Genomic DNA, 14,637 nt, shown 5'->3' with positions numbered 1-14,637 from the left:
TGGACCGAGGCCGTTTAGGGCTTTAAAGGTCAGCACCAACACTTTGAATTGCGCCCAGAAATGTACTGGGAGCCAATGTAGGTGTTTCAGGACCGGTGTTATGTGGCATAAGACCTAATCTGTAAGATTTTAAAGCAGGAAGATGGCCAAACACAGATGCGCAGAGATGGAGATATGAAACTGGCATGGCTATATCTTATTCTTGGACTGTAAAGCTTGTGTACAAATGTCAGCAGGAACAGCCTAATGTTCTCTTCTATGGAGTACCTCCTCCTTGCCTGTGACAAAGGGTTATCTAAACTGGAAAATGTAAAAAAGAAAGAAAGAAATGGAGATGGCCTAAGCCTGCAATTTTATACAGAAATGGTGCAGAAACTCCCACCAACTTTAAATACATTCCTCGTTCTTCCTTTGTAGCTCTGGCTTTTCCCTGCATTCAAGCTGGGAATGTGACGGAAAATTTGCACATTGCAGACTCAAGCTATGTCTGCAAAGGGAGATTCCGCATTTGTAGAAACAGCTTGAGTTCAAGTTGTGGCCGCAAAAGAGGAACCTACTGAAGTGACCCCTGAGAGGTGGGCCAGTTCCCCACCCGATATATGCATTTTCTTGGAAATAAGTGTCCCCGATCTCAGTGGGACCGGCTTCTAAGCAAATCTGCACATGACAGCACCACCAATACTAGCAGTAATTTAAAATCGTCACTTTAATAACGGCTCTTTTCAAGCTCTGGCGAGAACATAATTTTCATAGACATACAGATTTGTTCAAATCAAACTTGGGCATTAAAAATATCGAACAAGAATTAGATAATCACTCAGCACCTTGGTTTAAAAACTTGTAACTTTTGAATAGCTGTTGGTTTCTGTGCCAAAAAAAATACTTTGCATCAAAAATTTATTAAGCTTTGGGATTTCCACTATAAAATGGATCGAACGGAAATTATGTGAATAAATGGGAACAAGATCTTAGTACAGCCATTCATTTTTATTTCTGGGAATATGTTTGTAATAATAATCTTAATATTATTATTATGTACCAACATGAGAGAAACCCATTTCAATTTAATCACCACATGATATATTATCGCAAGAAATTACATGAAATAAGTAACTGTGTACAGCAATTTGTGCTGGATATATTAAAAAAGAACCTATTTTTTTTGCAGATGTGATTTACTTGTCCAACTGCAGCAAAATTTTGGACTAGCATCCATAAAACTGCTAAGGAAAGTACAGTACTAGCTTACTGAAGCTCCATTACTTATATTTTAAATGCTATTTATTATTTTATTCAATGCATTTACATCCTGCCTTTGAGGATAAAACTTTCACAAGCCAACTTAAGAGCAATAAATAAGGTTTATTAAAAAAGGCATTAAAAGCAAAAACAGTAATTAAAATAGCAACAACTAAAACATGAAAACAAATAAAGTGAACAATAAGAAGCTGAGCAAAATAACAATATTTTAAAGAACAATCAACCGTCTTGCAACACCATAAAATATATTATGATTTCGTGGACTACCAAAAGACTTTTTGTTGATTTTGCTGCAAGAATCTAACAGACCTACTGCTCTGGGAAATAATGTTAAAATCTAATTAAAAGCCACCAATGACGGGGGCATACAAGCCATCTGGGGAGGGGATTCCAAAGATGTGGGTCCACTACCAAAAAGACCCTGCCCCAGGTATGGTTCTTGGCAGTGGGCCAGAGAGCAAGACCTTCAAGGCTGATCTCAGAGCAGGCTCATGAAGATCAAGGTGACCCTAGTGCCCTGGTCCCAAACCATTCAGGATTTTAAAAGCCAAAAACAGCACTTTAAATTGAGCCCATAAATAAATAGCTAACTATTGCAGCTGGTACAGAATTGGTGCAACAGTGGTTTGAATGCCTGGCCTCAAGCATCCTGGCAGCTGCATTCTGTATCAGTTCAAGTTTCTAAACTGTCTTTCATAAAGAGAGCTCCACATAGACAGCATTTCAGAAATTTGGTCTGGAGGTAACCAGGATATGTAACTGAAACCAGATCCATTTTCTCCAGAGAGGCCCACAGCTGGCAAACCACCAAAATTTTAACTATATATAATAATCACCACTAAGACGACATAACTTGCATGAGCAAGTCATTACTGTAAAATTAAAAAGTGATATTAAGAACTTAAGAAGAAAGGCAAAAGTGCAATGGCTTTGTCCAGCCTGGGCTTCCTTTATTAATTACCAGTCAATTAATGCTCTGAACTCTACAAACCTGTCAGTTTCAATTTTTACTAAAATATGGTTTAGCATATTCAATGGCTCTCTCGTTGTTCTTCCCTTTTGGGATTCTGTATATTTGTATGTACAATGCACTGCGCTTTGGCTGACGGGTAGAACACATGTGCTAAAGGAGAATAAGCATAGTCAATAAAAATGTAATATAAAAAAAACTGGTCTGTAAACAGCTGCTAAGCGTGTGTGTGCGTGTGCGCGCGCGTGTGTGTTTTAAGTGTGTTTAAAACAAACCATCGTTAACATTAACCACAGATTGTTGGCTTGGATGATATTACATGCTGCTGCTAGGCAAAAACAGAAGCAAAGGCTTCTCTAAACTCCTTGAAGCCACAACTATGGAGAAGAGGAGCAAGAAACATGCTGCAGCTTACTCTCCTCATGCTAAACTATGGTTTAGTGTGACAAATGAACCAGGCAATTTTTAAAATGATTGTTATTGCATATTCATATGACATGAAAGCACAATTTATATGATGATTTATAAAAGGGCAGATAACTGCAAACCCATGTCTGTATAGACCAACTCACTCTAACCTCTCTCGCTCTCTCTGTGTGTGTCTTTGTGTGTTTACATACATACACAAGTAGCGCAAATAAAATACATGCAATTAGTTTGCCCCCTCTGCTGCTTCTGGTTTCACTCTTTATTTGGGAAGGTGACATAATGCGAAGAGTTTTATTCTACCTTCCGCTTTGTATTAGTTTTCTGCAGACACGGAATTCTACATGCAGGGAGCGTTCTAACATATAGTACAGACTGTTTGTTTATTTATTTTTCTGAATGCGTAGAGGCATTCTACAAGGGTTACTCACGCCCCATCCGGAAAGCCTAAAATCAGAGGCAAAATTAATGGTGCTAATTAAACTCAAGCATGGGGTAAGGGCTTGGGTGTTTGTTTACATATATTATTTTGCATTCATTTTTCATTTACTAAACTAAGAGGCAACGCTAATCAACACTTATCTTAAAAGGCTTCCCAAACATTAATTAATTCTCTTAGTACTCCGGTAAGAAAGGTGGATAGGAAAGTAATTTAAATGCCTTTATAATTGCCAAGTTGTGAAAGCTAGCACCCTACTAATCACCTTGTTAAGATTATATGCTTCCTTTCCCACTCTTTTTACATGCAGCTATTGAAATTGACTTCAGTGAAGAGAGGTGTTTTAACTCTGGAGTAGTATGAAATTATTAGCAAGCCCCATAACATAATTGCTTTGCTTCAATAAGTGTGCAGGTTGGATGGCAGGCCCCATGGCTCAGGGATAAAGCATGTAATAAGTCCTTCATTCAATCCCTGCCATCTCAAGTAGACAGAAAAACGTTTGGATGAGACACTGGAGCTGCTGCCCACTGGTGTATATAATATTTGGCTAGATCAGGTATGTCCAACAGGTAGATCGTGACCTACCGGGAGATCACTGGCTCCCCCCAAAGAAGCTCAACAACTTTGCCCTCAACCCAAAAAACAGGGCTTTCCTGAACCCCAAAAAAGGGGATAGATCACTGCCAGTTTTTAACTCTGTGAGTAGATTGCAGTCTCTTGGGAGTTGGCCACCCCTGGGCTAGGTGAACCAACTATCTGACATATTCATACGTCTCTCTCCAATGCAGATATCTCCCTCTCCCCAAACACACCCTTTTTTGCACTTCTAGTGCTCAGCTTCCCACTAATTCTTACATGTTCACAACCTAAAGGTAATCTTGTACAAAGATCCAAAACACCTTACGTCATCTGGTGGGTTTTTGTTTCTCACGCTTCAGATTTAGATGTCCAATATTTACCATCCACAGCAGCTCTGGAAATATGGGTGTCTTGGTTTATATTGGTGTGTTACCACTTCTTTCCTTTTCATTTTGCATATGGTACGATGCGACAGCCTGTACTTTTGGGTTGTCAAAATAAAATTAAAGAAAACGCAAGTAACAATAATGTGGGCAGCTTCCCCCCCACACACACACACACTTGTTGTTCACAGTCTGCCAACACTCAACAATCATTGAAATTACGTTAGGGAGACTTTTTGGGGACGGGTAGGTAGATTACTACTTGCAATTAAAATGCTGGTATTAATGCAAGTCAAGACTGCATGGATAGCAGTCATACATGTATCTCACCCCTGAAACAAAATCAAGCCAAAGCCAACTGGAAAGTAGGAAGGAGGCCAACAAATGACTAAGGTACAAAGCAGCTGCCAAACTGGCAATAAAATTAGTATATCTTTATAATAAACAACCGAGGCCCATGTTTTCACCTCAAAAACAAAATCCGCTGTGTACATTTCACTGTACACCATGAAGCTTATTGCTTTTGGCAGGACTTTGTGAATCAATGTGCTGTAGGCTACTGGAATGTGTTAAAATCAGCATAAACTCATCACAGTGCTTTTCCAAGCACAAATCTTATGTAAGAGTTGTACTTGCGCTAATCAAGATAGCACAATAGCCCTCTTTCATCAGTAGCATCACAGTGCAAAATTATTCATTTCCCAAATGCTGAGCTGTAAAATACTTGTGTTTTTTTTATTATGGTGAACTACACAATGTAATACTCTGCAGAGTGATGTTCTGTGGGGCAGGATTAATGAACTGCTGATAAGGCTGGATTATGAAAAGGAACAGGAGTCCATAAGTAAAAAAAATCCCCTGTAATTTGCTTCATTTCCTTCCCAAACAAAAACAAAATTAAATTAATTTTCCTTTCAAAAAAAAAAAAAAAAGGAAACAGAAATTTTGTGTTGTGCTGTATATGGCTTCCTGTTTTATAGGTCATTAATAGGTCTTCCTCCCACATAAATTAGCATTTGATATACCCTTTTGCAGGCTTAGACTGCTAGTATACCCTGGGGATAGCAAATGGAACTTACGTGCAGTTGCAAAAAAAATTAAGATTTACTTTTGAAATCACTTCTTCCCATGGAATCAATGTCAAATTTTAATTAACATGCCCATTAAATTAGCGGATTAAAGTACACTGGTCTGTTTATCAAGATCAGTTGGCTAATCACTCAATGTGATTCAATTACTTTGGCCACCAGCATACATTAGGACTGCCATGTCTCACACAGTAAACTGGGTAATTGTTAATTTTACATACATTAATTTAATTCTGCACAAACGCTAAGTATTTGTTGCTTAACACTGAGGCCAAGCGAAGAAGAAATGGCCCGGGTCAGGTAGTTATTAAGCTGCCATTTGCACATTTACAATGACAATTATGTCTTAATTTATCAAAAGTAGCAGGAGCATACTCCATCTCCTATCGGGCTTGCAGCTCTGCATCAGGACAGAGCTATGTATACAAGACAGAATTCTCATAAGTTTTCATACAACTCTTTTCTACCTTCTAGCTCAGCAAAGCACACGGTGACATTAGCCTGGTCACTTCCTGGAACGGAAGATGTCTGCAGCTCCAGTGGAAGGACCTGGCACACCAAAACCTTCCAAAGACCAAAGGCTACCTTCAACATACAGAGCACAATGTTTTGGGATGCTGGGCCTCAAGGAAACTTCAAGTCTGGGACACAGCCAGGCAAGCCACCGTGTATGGTGCGTTCTCAGATTTCAACATGGAAGAGCCTTTCATTCCAGGTAATGAGTGGTTGCATTGTCCTACGCTTCACAGAAGCATGCCTTGCCAAAACCTAGGGAAGGGGGCTATATAATACCACATGGAGCATGCCTCAGTTTTGTAGCTTCCAGGAGTGAGCATGAACGCTATGGAGCTGTAGCTAAATGGGAAGGCTTTGAGCACTGTTCTCCTTGTTTGCTTAGCTTCCTTGAAAAATATTTCTTGCTACTCAAAGGGTCAGCTTCAGACCTAAATGGACCCTCAGAAACCTGCCTGCTGCTGGGCCCCTCTCCTACCTCAGTGAGGCTCTGGTGGTGGCAGAGGTGCGCGTACCTTTTAATTCTCCAAAATGTCTTGGAGCGGGACATCAGAATGGCTAGGCACACAGCTGCCCAAGGATGACAAGTGTGGACAGAGAACTCCAGAACTCCAGAGAACTTGTTTTACTACCCAAAACCTGGGTCTAATCTAGTTAAGAGTACATACATGGTAGGGCCTGAACACTATTCACAGGTGGACAAACTAACAAAGTCTGCAGGTGTACATGGTCAACTGAAGTTACTTCAAAAGGGACAAGGCAGCCTATCTACTGTAGGCCTTCAGAAGCATAGTGGAGGGCACAAAGGGATGGGGAGACAATGTCTTAGAGCCTAAAATGGTGGAAGAAATGTTTCCAGTTCCCTTCTTCCCCTCGGCTGCCTGCAGAGCTAGAAATTAACCAGGCACCAGGTACGTTTTGTGATTGGCACGGGTCAAATTGCAACCACATGAATGCCAGTTTGATGACGGAGGAAAGCAAAATGCCTTTTCGAGAAGGATCTGAAACATTTTCATTGAAGCTTGAACTTGTTTTATCCTGGATTGTTTTATTGGATTTTTAATCGCTTTTAGATTTTTTCTTTAAAGTATAAAGTGGTATACAGTGGTACCTCTGGTTGCGAAGGGGATCCGTTCTGGAGGCCCGTTCGCAACATGAAAAGAGCGCAACCTGAAGCGCCGTATCTGCCCAGGTGCGCAGCGCGATTTAGCGCTTCTGAGCATACGCAAGCGGCGAAACCGGGAAGTAACTCTTTCCGGTACTTCTGAGTCGCCGTGGGACGTAACCTGAAAGAACGTAACATGAAGCAAATGTAACACGAGGCATGACTGTACAAATGAAATAATAATAATAATAATAATAATAATAAATACCCATTGCAGGAAAAGCACCTAGACATTCCATTGTGGCGACCGTAAGTTGCCATTTGGCAATTCGATTATATATCTTGAGTTTCTAACACTGAGTGCTTTTGCCTCCAAAGGCAGGCCTCTACAGAGCGTTTGAGGATCACTTAGACGATGGGACACAGTGGGAGGAAGCTGCCAAAACTGGATGTAATTCAGCTGTCCTCTGGCACTCCTTGTTAAGGAGATCTTCCTAAACCTCCAGAGAGGTTTATGGGGTGGATATGTGCAGGCAGTTGTACAGAAAAGACACAGGAAGCTTTTCTTCCATGTACTTCCGTTAACTTTCCCTAGAATTCAAGGCTACATGTGAAAATGTTGTAATACTTATGAATTAAGCTTATTAGCCATTTCTCCGTAATGTACTCAAATCAGCATACAATAAGACGAAGTAACTAATCTATTATTGCTGCTGCTGCTGCTGCTGCTGCTGTTGTTTTGAGAATGGCCCCTATATTCTAGGCAGCAGGGACAGTGAAGGGGCAGAATGTCTCAGTGTGTTGTTATTTACTGGGGTTTAAGGGCAGTGACATTAGGAAATGAACCTCCACAATGGTTTTTAATGGCTAGGAAACATTTCTGCCCCGATTTCAGGACCAAGTGATTTCCAGCAGAGAGCTTGGCAGAGTCTGCAACATATTTCAGCTTCTTTGTTTTGGAATGAGCTGGCAGTGGCTGACCAGGAAAGGGATTTTGAGGTTGTGGTGGGGAACAGCTGGATGAAATCATCACCAACCAAACGATGCGAAAAAAGGTAAATTCCATCCTGGAAATGAATTTGAAATAAAACTGGTTTATGCAACCTTCTTATCAAGACTTTCAACACTTCTTTCCTTTCCCAATGCCACAGAAGACAGAATTGGGATTCAAGATAACATTAACAGATTGGGAGACTGTAGACCCTCTTTCATTCAATGTTTTTAAGCAGAGGTTGAGCGGCCATTAGTTGAGATTCCTGCATTGCAGGGGGTTGGAGTAGATGAACCTGAGTTCCTTCCAACTTCGAAATTCTATGATTCTATAAACATGATTACCACACTCTACCCCAAACTACGCCCTACAGCACAATTTCTGTGCTGTATAGTTCATGCATGTTGCCATGTGCCAGGGGTGAACTGAAACACTTTTTATTCCATTTATTTTGGCTAAATATTAAGAAGTGTTCCAAAAATAATAATTCTTAGAGAAGTCAGATAAAGTTATAGGACCAGTGGAAACAATCCCAGGCATGCTTGGAAGTAAACCCAACTCAACCCCCGTAGGGTTTACTCCTGAGTGAACAGCATGGAACTACTATGAGGTTTTGCTGCTATATATTTTGATACTATACATTCCCCTTAAAATTTCTGTATTCTCAGTTAAAATACAGAGATGTCAACATTCTCCCTTTGCAGTATGTCATGGTTTTTTTGCATTTTCAGGGTAACATAATTCAGTAGGTGACTTACAGTGGCCCTCAAAAAGAGATTTATTTATACAGGAAGATTCTTTACTGTGTTCACTGTTTTATACAAATACTGTATAACAGTTATATAATAAGCAGTTCTGAGAGAGAGAGAGAGAGAGAGAGAGAGAGAGAATGAATACACATCCCATAGTAATATTTACCCTTCCATATATTCCTCTCAAGAACTAAAACAAAAAACATTTTGCAGAGCAGGCAATTATTACTAAAAGGAAAAAAAATGTAGTTCCACCACAACTGTTGTTGTTGTTGTTGTTCTTGTTCAACCAGGTTGTCCAAGTAGGCCATTTGATATAAACCTATAAATTGTACCCATGGGAATTGGGTTCTTACTGTAAGGAGGTCAGCTATTTCCTTCTAACTAAAAATAGGCAACTGAAGGAAAGAGACTCAATTTACTAGCTGAAAAATAGTTTACAAAATTACTTCCATCTTGCCTCATGATAAAAAATATGGAAAATATGAGACTGCTCACAAGAGTCAGAGGCAGATTTCTGCTCCCCCGTACTTCAAATAAGGCTGGAGCACAACCAGAATGTACATTAAAATAGTAATGAAAACTACGAACAGCCAAAAAGTACAAGGGAATATGCCAGAAAATGTATTCTTTTCCCAGGGAGAATGGTCTTGGCAACAACAGAATTCCAATGCGGATTTTTACCACCACTCCCACAAAAATAGTGAGGCAATATGATGGGGAGTTGAAATGAGTGGGCAAAAAAATGTGCCTTGTTCCATGTTTTATAACAATACTAGACAGAAGTTGCCACTCCAGATAGGATGGGCTACAAAATGTAGGTTGACCCTTTGTGGCAGGGTTGAGGAACCAGTGACCATCCAAATATTTCTGGGCTACCAACGCTGGCTGGGACTGATGGGAGTTGGGAGTCCGACAACATTTGGGGACCCACAAGTTTCCCATCCCTGCTTTATGGGGTTCACTTCAGGTTGGCACATGAGTCTACAAGTTTTGGAAAAGAAAGGTAGCAGAATCTCAGAGGTATGTGGATTGGTCAAACAAAAGATATCACTTGAAGCCAACACAGCAATTGAAATACAGTAATGTGGAAAATAACTGACATTTTACATCTGAAGTACATGCAAGTGTGAAGAAAAGAGTCCAAATGGACACTGCTCTCTAGACATTGGCTGGAAGCCACTGGTTGAAATATATACTTTAGGACCCACCCTATTCTCTTGACAGTGATTTGTTTTCACCGTTTACAGTATTTTTTATTTGTTGTAACCCGTCCTGGGACCTTCTAGGGAAGGGTAGGCAAGAAACTAACAAACAACAACTACCCTGGCAGAAAGAAAATCTCTTCAGGGAGGTGAGATTACAGTGGGAAAAGCAGTGTGGGCAGGGATGGTGGGCAAACATTCCTCCTGCCACCACGTCTCTGCCACAAATCATCTCCACTAGATACCACTTTTCAGAAAATAAATGGTGGCTGGTGGTTTGCAAACAGAAGTTACCCAGCGACATATTGTTCCAGCTTTAGAGAGCAAATATGGCTGTGTTGCGTTTCTAGTCATAAAATCATAGAACTGTAGAGGATCATTTAGTCAAACCCTCTGCAATGCAGGAATATGCAGCTCTCCCATATGGTGACTGAACCTGAAACCTTGGCTTTATCAGCACCAGCCTCCCACCAACTGAGCTATCCAGTTCTCCTATCATCAGAGCATCATTACGGTCTTAAACAGCTCCCACCCTATTACTGCTATTCTGACTATGTGATTTTGTTAACATTTCCTACCATACAAAACAGCTAATGTCAGGGCCACAACAAAGCTTCCTTATCAGATTTTAGTGGGAGGAGAGTTCTATCCTGGATCTATTTTACCCTTCCTGAAAAGGACCTTGAAGCCAACTGGAAGTCAACTGCTATCACACAGAAGGTCAAGTAAAAACCCTCCTTCCGTCAGGAGCCGGGCAAGGCCATTTTAGATTAACTGCAGTTCCTGAACCGCTTTCAAGGGAGCACCACATAACATGCAGTGAAACAGGTATCCTAGAAGGTTTACACAGGTGTAAATGATGGTAACAAGATCCTGTTCATAACGGATTCCTCCTACCATGGCATCTATAAACAAGTTTGGAGTCAGGTAAAGATCTTGATGGGGAATAAACACACCAAGTTCATTATCCTGTACCATTGATTCAGATTGTAGAAGACAGGTTATATTTATTATGCACTTAATTACCATCACGACTGGATTTAAAAATAAAAATTCATACAAAGCTACGCAGTCCTGGGCCTTCGGGGTTTACTTGTAGAAGCAAACAGAAGCTCAGGAACACAGGCCCATTTCTCAAACATATACCATAATAGTAGTATAAGCTCAGATGTAAGTACAGTCATACCTTGGGTTACAGGCGCTTCAAGTTGCGCGTTTTCAGGTTGCGCACCACACCCAACCTGGAAGTACCGGAACGGGTTACTTTTGGGTTTCGGCGCTCGCACATTCACAGAAGCACTAAATCGTGCTTTGTGCATGCGCAGAAGCGCCAAATCGCAACCCACGCAGACGCACAGATCACGTTAGCAACCCGAGTGTCCGCTGTAAAGCAGAACCCCAGAATCCCCCGCATTATCCTTTGGAAACACGACTAACCCCTCTGTGATCTTGCGCTGCAAATACAATGAGCAGAAAACCACAAACATATCCACATGTAATGGTCCAAATGCTATAAAAATGGAAAGCAAATATATTTATTACAGTAAGCAAGCATAGCATGTAAATGTTTCCTCAGAAACTACAATGAGTTTACACAAAGCAACCTAAGCCCTATTCAGGCATTCTTGATCCCTCAGACGAGATGAGAAAGCAAGGGCGAGAGTGCCAGTTCCACCAGCCCAGCCACCTGATTTTCTAGGGTTCTGAGTTGCTCAGGAAATAAAGGCAAGATATATAAATGTAACAAAATAAACATAAACAAAAACATTTGTATACATAGCTGAGGCTTCCTTCTTCAGAAGTTATACCTCCAGCACACAGAGGGCAATGGCGACCAGGACAGGGCACAGAGGTAGCTCGCCTCCACTCTTACTCACAACATTGAGGGATTTCAATTTTGTCAGCCTAGATAGCTCAGTTTGTTATAGCATGGTGCTGAGAACGCCAAGGTTTGCAGGTTCGATCCCCGTATGGGATGGCTGCATGTTCCTGCATTGCAGGGGGTTTGACTAGGGCCAGGGGTCAGCAAACTTTTTCAGCAGGGGGCCAGTCCACTGTCCCTCAGACCTTGTGGGGGGCCGGACTATATTGGGGGGTTTACGAATTCCTATGCCCCACAAATAACCCAGAGATGCATTTTAAATAAAAGCACACATTCTATTCATGTACAAACACACTGATTCCCAGACCGCCTGCGGGCCGGATTTAGAAGGCGATTGGGCCGGTTCCGGCCCCCGGGCCTTAGTTTACCTACCCACGGACTAGGCAATCCTTACAGTCCCTTCCAACTCTTTGATTCTCTGATCCGGGCCTATACAGCCAAGTGGAGAATGCCTTGGAACTCTATGGTCTCAGACATAACTTGTTCTGAGGGCACCATGGGATTGCAATCCCAGCACAGCCCTTATTAACAACTTCAGTATTAAACTGGATTGGCTGCCACTGTGATTGCCGGTGCCATGTTTGTGGAATTTTCACCATAGAGATGACATTCTACTGGTGAATATGCCCATCCTTTTCTTATGAACTGGGCACTTGGGACTTCTCCACAGTTGCCACTGGTATTTTTTTTTAACTCTCCAAAGATAAGACAAGTAGGTCTGAAGTTTAATGGAGCAGCATCAGCAAACTATTGTTTTAAGTAAATTCACCCTTTATTTAACTTTATTTAAAGTTCAAAGGGTGCTGGGCTAGATGACCCCTGGGCCTAAACCTGCAGGCTCTTCTTGTTTTCTTAAGGATGTTAGCTTAGACCATACAGTTCTTTTATTAAAACCTCTGCCAATTTAATGCTAAGAAAGATCCAATATGTTTTCAATATTAAAGTAGACTCATTTTCCAAGAGTGATCCAATTTGTTTCACCATTCCACTCAAATTATCATGTGCACAATATATGTTCTCATAAGGTGGAAGGCCTTTGAAACTTTGTGCAGTGCAATACAATGTTTGTTTACTTGGAAGCAAAGAAGACTTATTTTCTGGCGGAGGGGTGGGGAACCTGTTGCCCTCTAGATATTGCTGAACTCCAATTCCCATATGTCCCAGTCTGATAACCAATGGTCAAGGATCACGGGAGTTACAGTTCAGCAATGTTTGGAGGGCCTCAGGTTTCCCATCCCTGCTCCAGCTGAGTGAGTTGAGGATCACAATCATTGACAAAAGATTAAAAAAAAAAAAGATTCACAGTATACTTCTATTCATGTATACTTGGAAATAAGTCCCATCGAATTTAATGGAGCTTGTTCTCAGGCAAGTGTGCACAGGATTGCTTTCTGAGGGATACAATGAGCTAAACTGACAGCTATATGTTACTATTTGATTTAAAATATTTATGAAATCATAGTATTGCTTACATACTCTGCAGTGACAAATGAAAACAAGCTCTCTTCAGCCACAGATAATCATTCAGACAAACCCAAGGTTAAAATGATACGAGACTATAAACAGCATCATTGCAGCAGCTTGGGTAAGCGAGTGGCATTTGATCAAGCCATTCACACAAAGCTCTAGTAGTGACCCAAAATAGCTAGCAAGAAGCTAAGGCTAGAAGACCACTGGGATTCACTAAACATGTAAACAAACCTCCTGCACACTGGCTGTTTTGGAAAAACCAGCAAATTAACAACCTCAGATTTTCCTGTATGTATTGCATAATCGAGGCCATGGTCTTGGGACACACTATGTTTAGGATCACAAAAAGATAGATTAGAATTCCATTTTCCAAGTCTCCTTAGGTGTGGGCTAAAGGAGGGGTGTAAATCCACCATGTGCAGTCATGTGGCAAGAAAGGTTTAATGCATTAACCTTGTCTCTGCTGTAGGAAAACACTTGGTTTAAGGTTAACTAATAAATGGTTCAAGGTAGGAAAGATGTGGCCTTAAATCTGGCACAGAAGTAGTTCTGCATGCATGACTTACTTTCTGTTTTTTCTTACTGGAACAGCATAGGTAGCATTTAAGAACATTATAAAGCGAAAATGCAATATACAAATCCTATTTCGCCCTCAGTATTTATTATCACAACCATCTGGCGACACAACAACCTTTTATCTGGCCGTTTTCTTATTGGCTTATAGGGCAGGAGGATCTTTATCTTGTGAATTTGTAAAACCAATGTACAAGCAAATATATTGTAGGAGCAGCTTCTAAAACACTTGTCTGAATATGCTATGCTCTTTGAGAGGATTATATATGTATACTGATACAGATATACACACAACACACACATACATATACAACGTCTTGCAGCTGTACATCTTAAAGAAAACTTTTGAGAAGGTGGGGGAGGGGCGTGCCAGGCATTTATGTGTCTTGAGAACCCAGTATGTAATTAACTAGGCCAAGGGGTCATTAGCTGAGCACCACTCTGCAACAACAATTTGCCCTCACACCCAATTAAAATCAAAATATTAGGTCAGCAGCTTAGATAAAGGAATAAAACACAGTTTGTGCGTATGTAGACAAGATAAAAGGGGGAGACATAGCAAATGGTGCTGGTAACATTAGCTAGACAGGGGCAATTATTTAAAAAAGGGAAACACTCCTAGGATGCAACAGGTTGCCTTTAAAAACACCCACAAACATAAACAGGGCATTGGTTGATAACACAATGCACCCTGAATATTCCCCCTTACTGATCAAAGCATCCAGGTTATGGACACTACTTACTACCCAAATCAATGGAGAGAGCAGATCCCCTTTGCTGGATCAAACCTGCCCCTCCCCCCCTCCCACTCCGCACAGCAATGAACTCCACAGCTTGCTGATTCAAGCCCTGGAGATGAATGGGATTCCCTTCCCCCACGCCGAGGCTTATGCAAACTCCTATCTACACCATTTTACAGTGGGGCGATCTCGCGTCCCCCTCCCCCCACCCACCCAACTTAAAAGGCACACCCAGCACCCTAGTTTTTGCCCACCCCT

The 14,637-nt window shown here is 41.2% G+C and overlaps 1 protein-coding gene across 3 annotated transcripts in view; it reads right to left on the bottom strand.

The window, feature by feature from the left end:
• Window positions 1-14,637, bottom strand: part of TBL1X (transducin beta like 1 X-linked) — a 135,756-nt gene that overhangs the window by 118,630 nt on the left and 2,489 nt on the right. The gene's annotated exons all lie outside the window — the stretch shown is intronic.

Source organism: Podarcis filfolensis (assembly GCF_964270895.1).
Source record: "Podarcis filfolensis genome assembly, chromosome: 4".
NCBI classification, from domain to species: domain Eukaryota; kingdom Metazoa; phylum Chordata; class Lepidosauria; order Squamata; family Lacertidae; genus Podarcis; species Podarcis filfolensis.
Note: the sequence above shows the minus strand (reverse complement) of the source record. Positions and strands in the feature narration are given on the sequence as shown.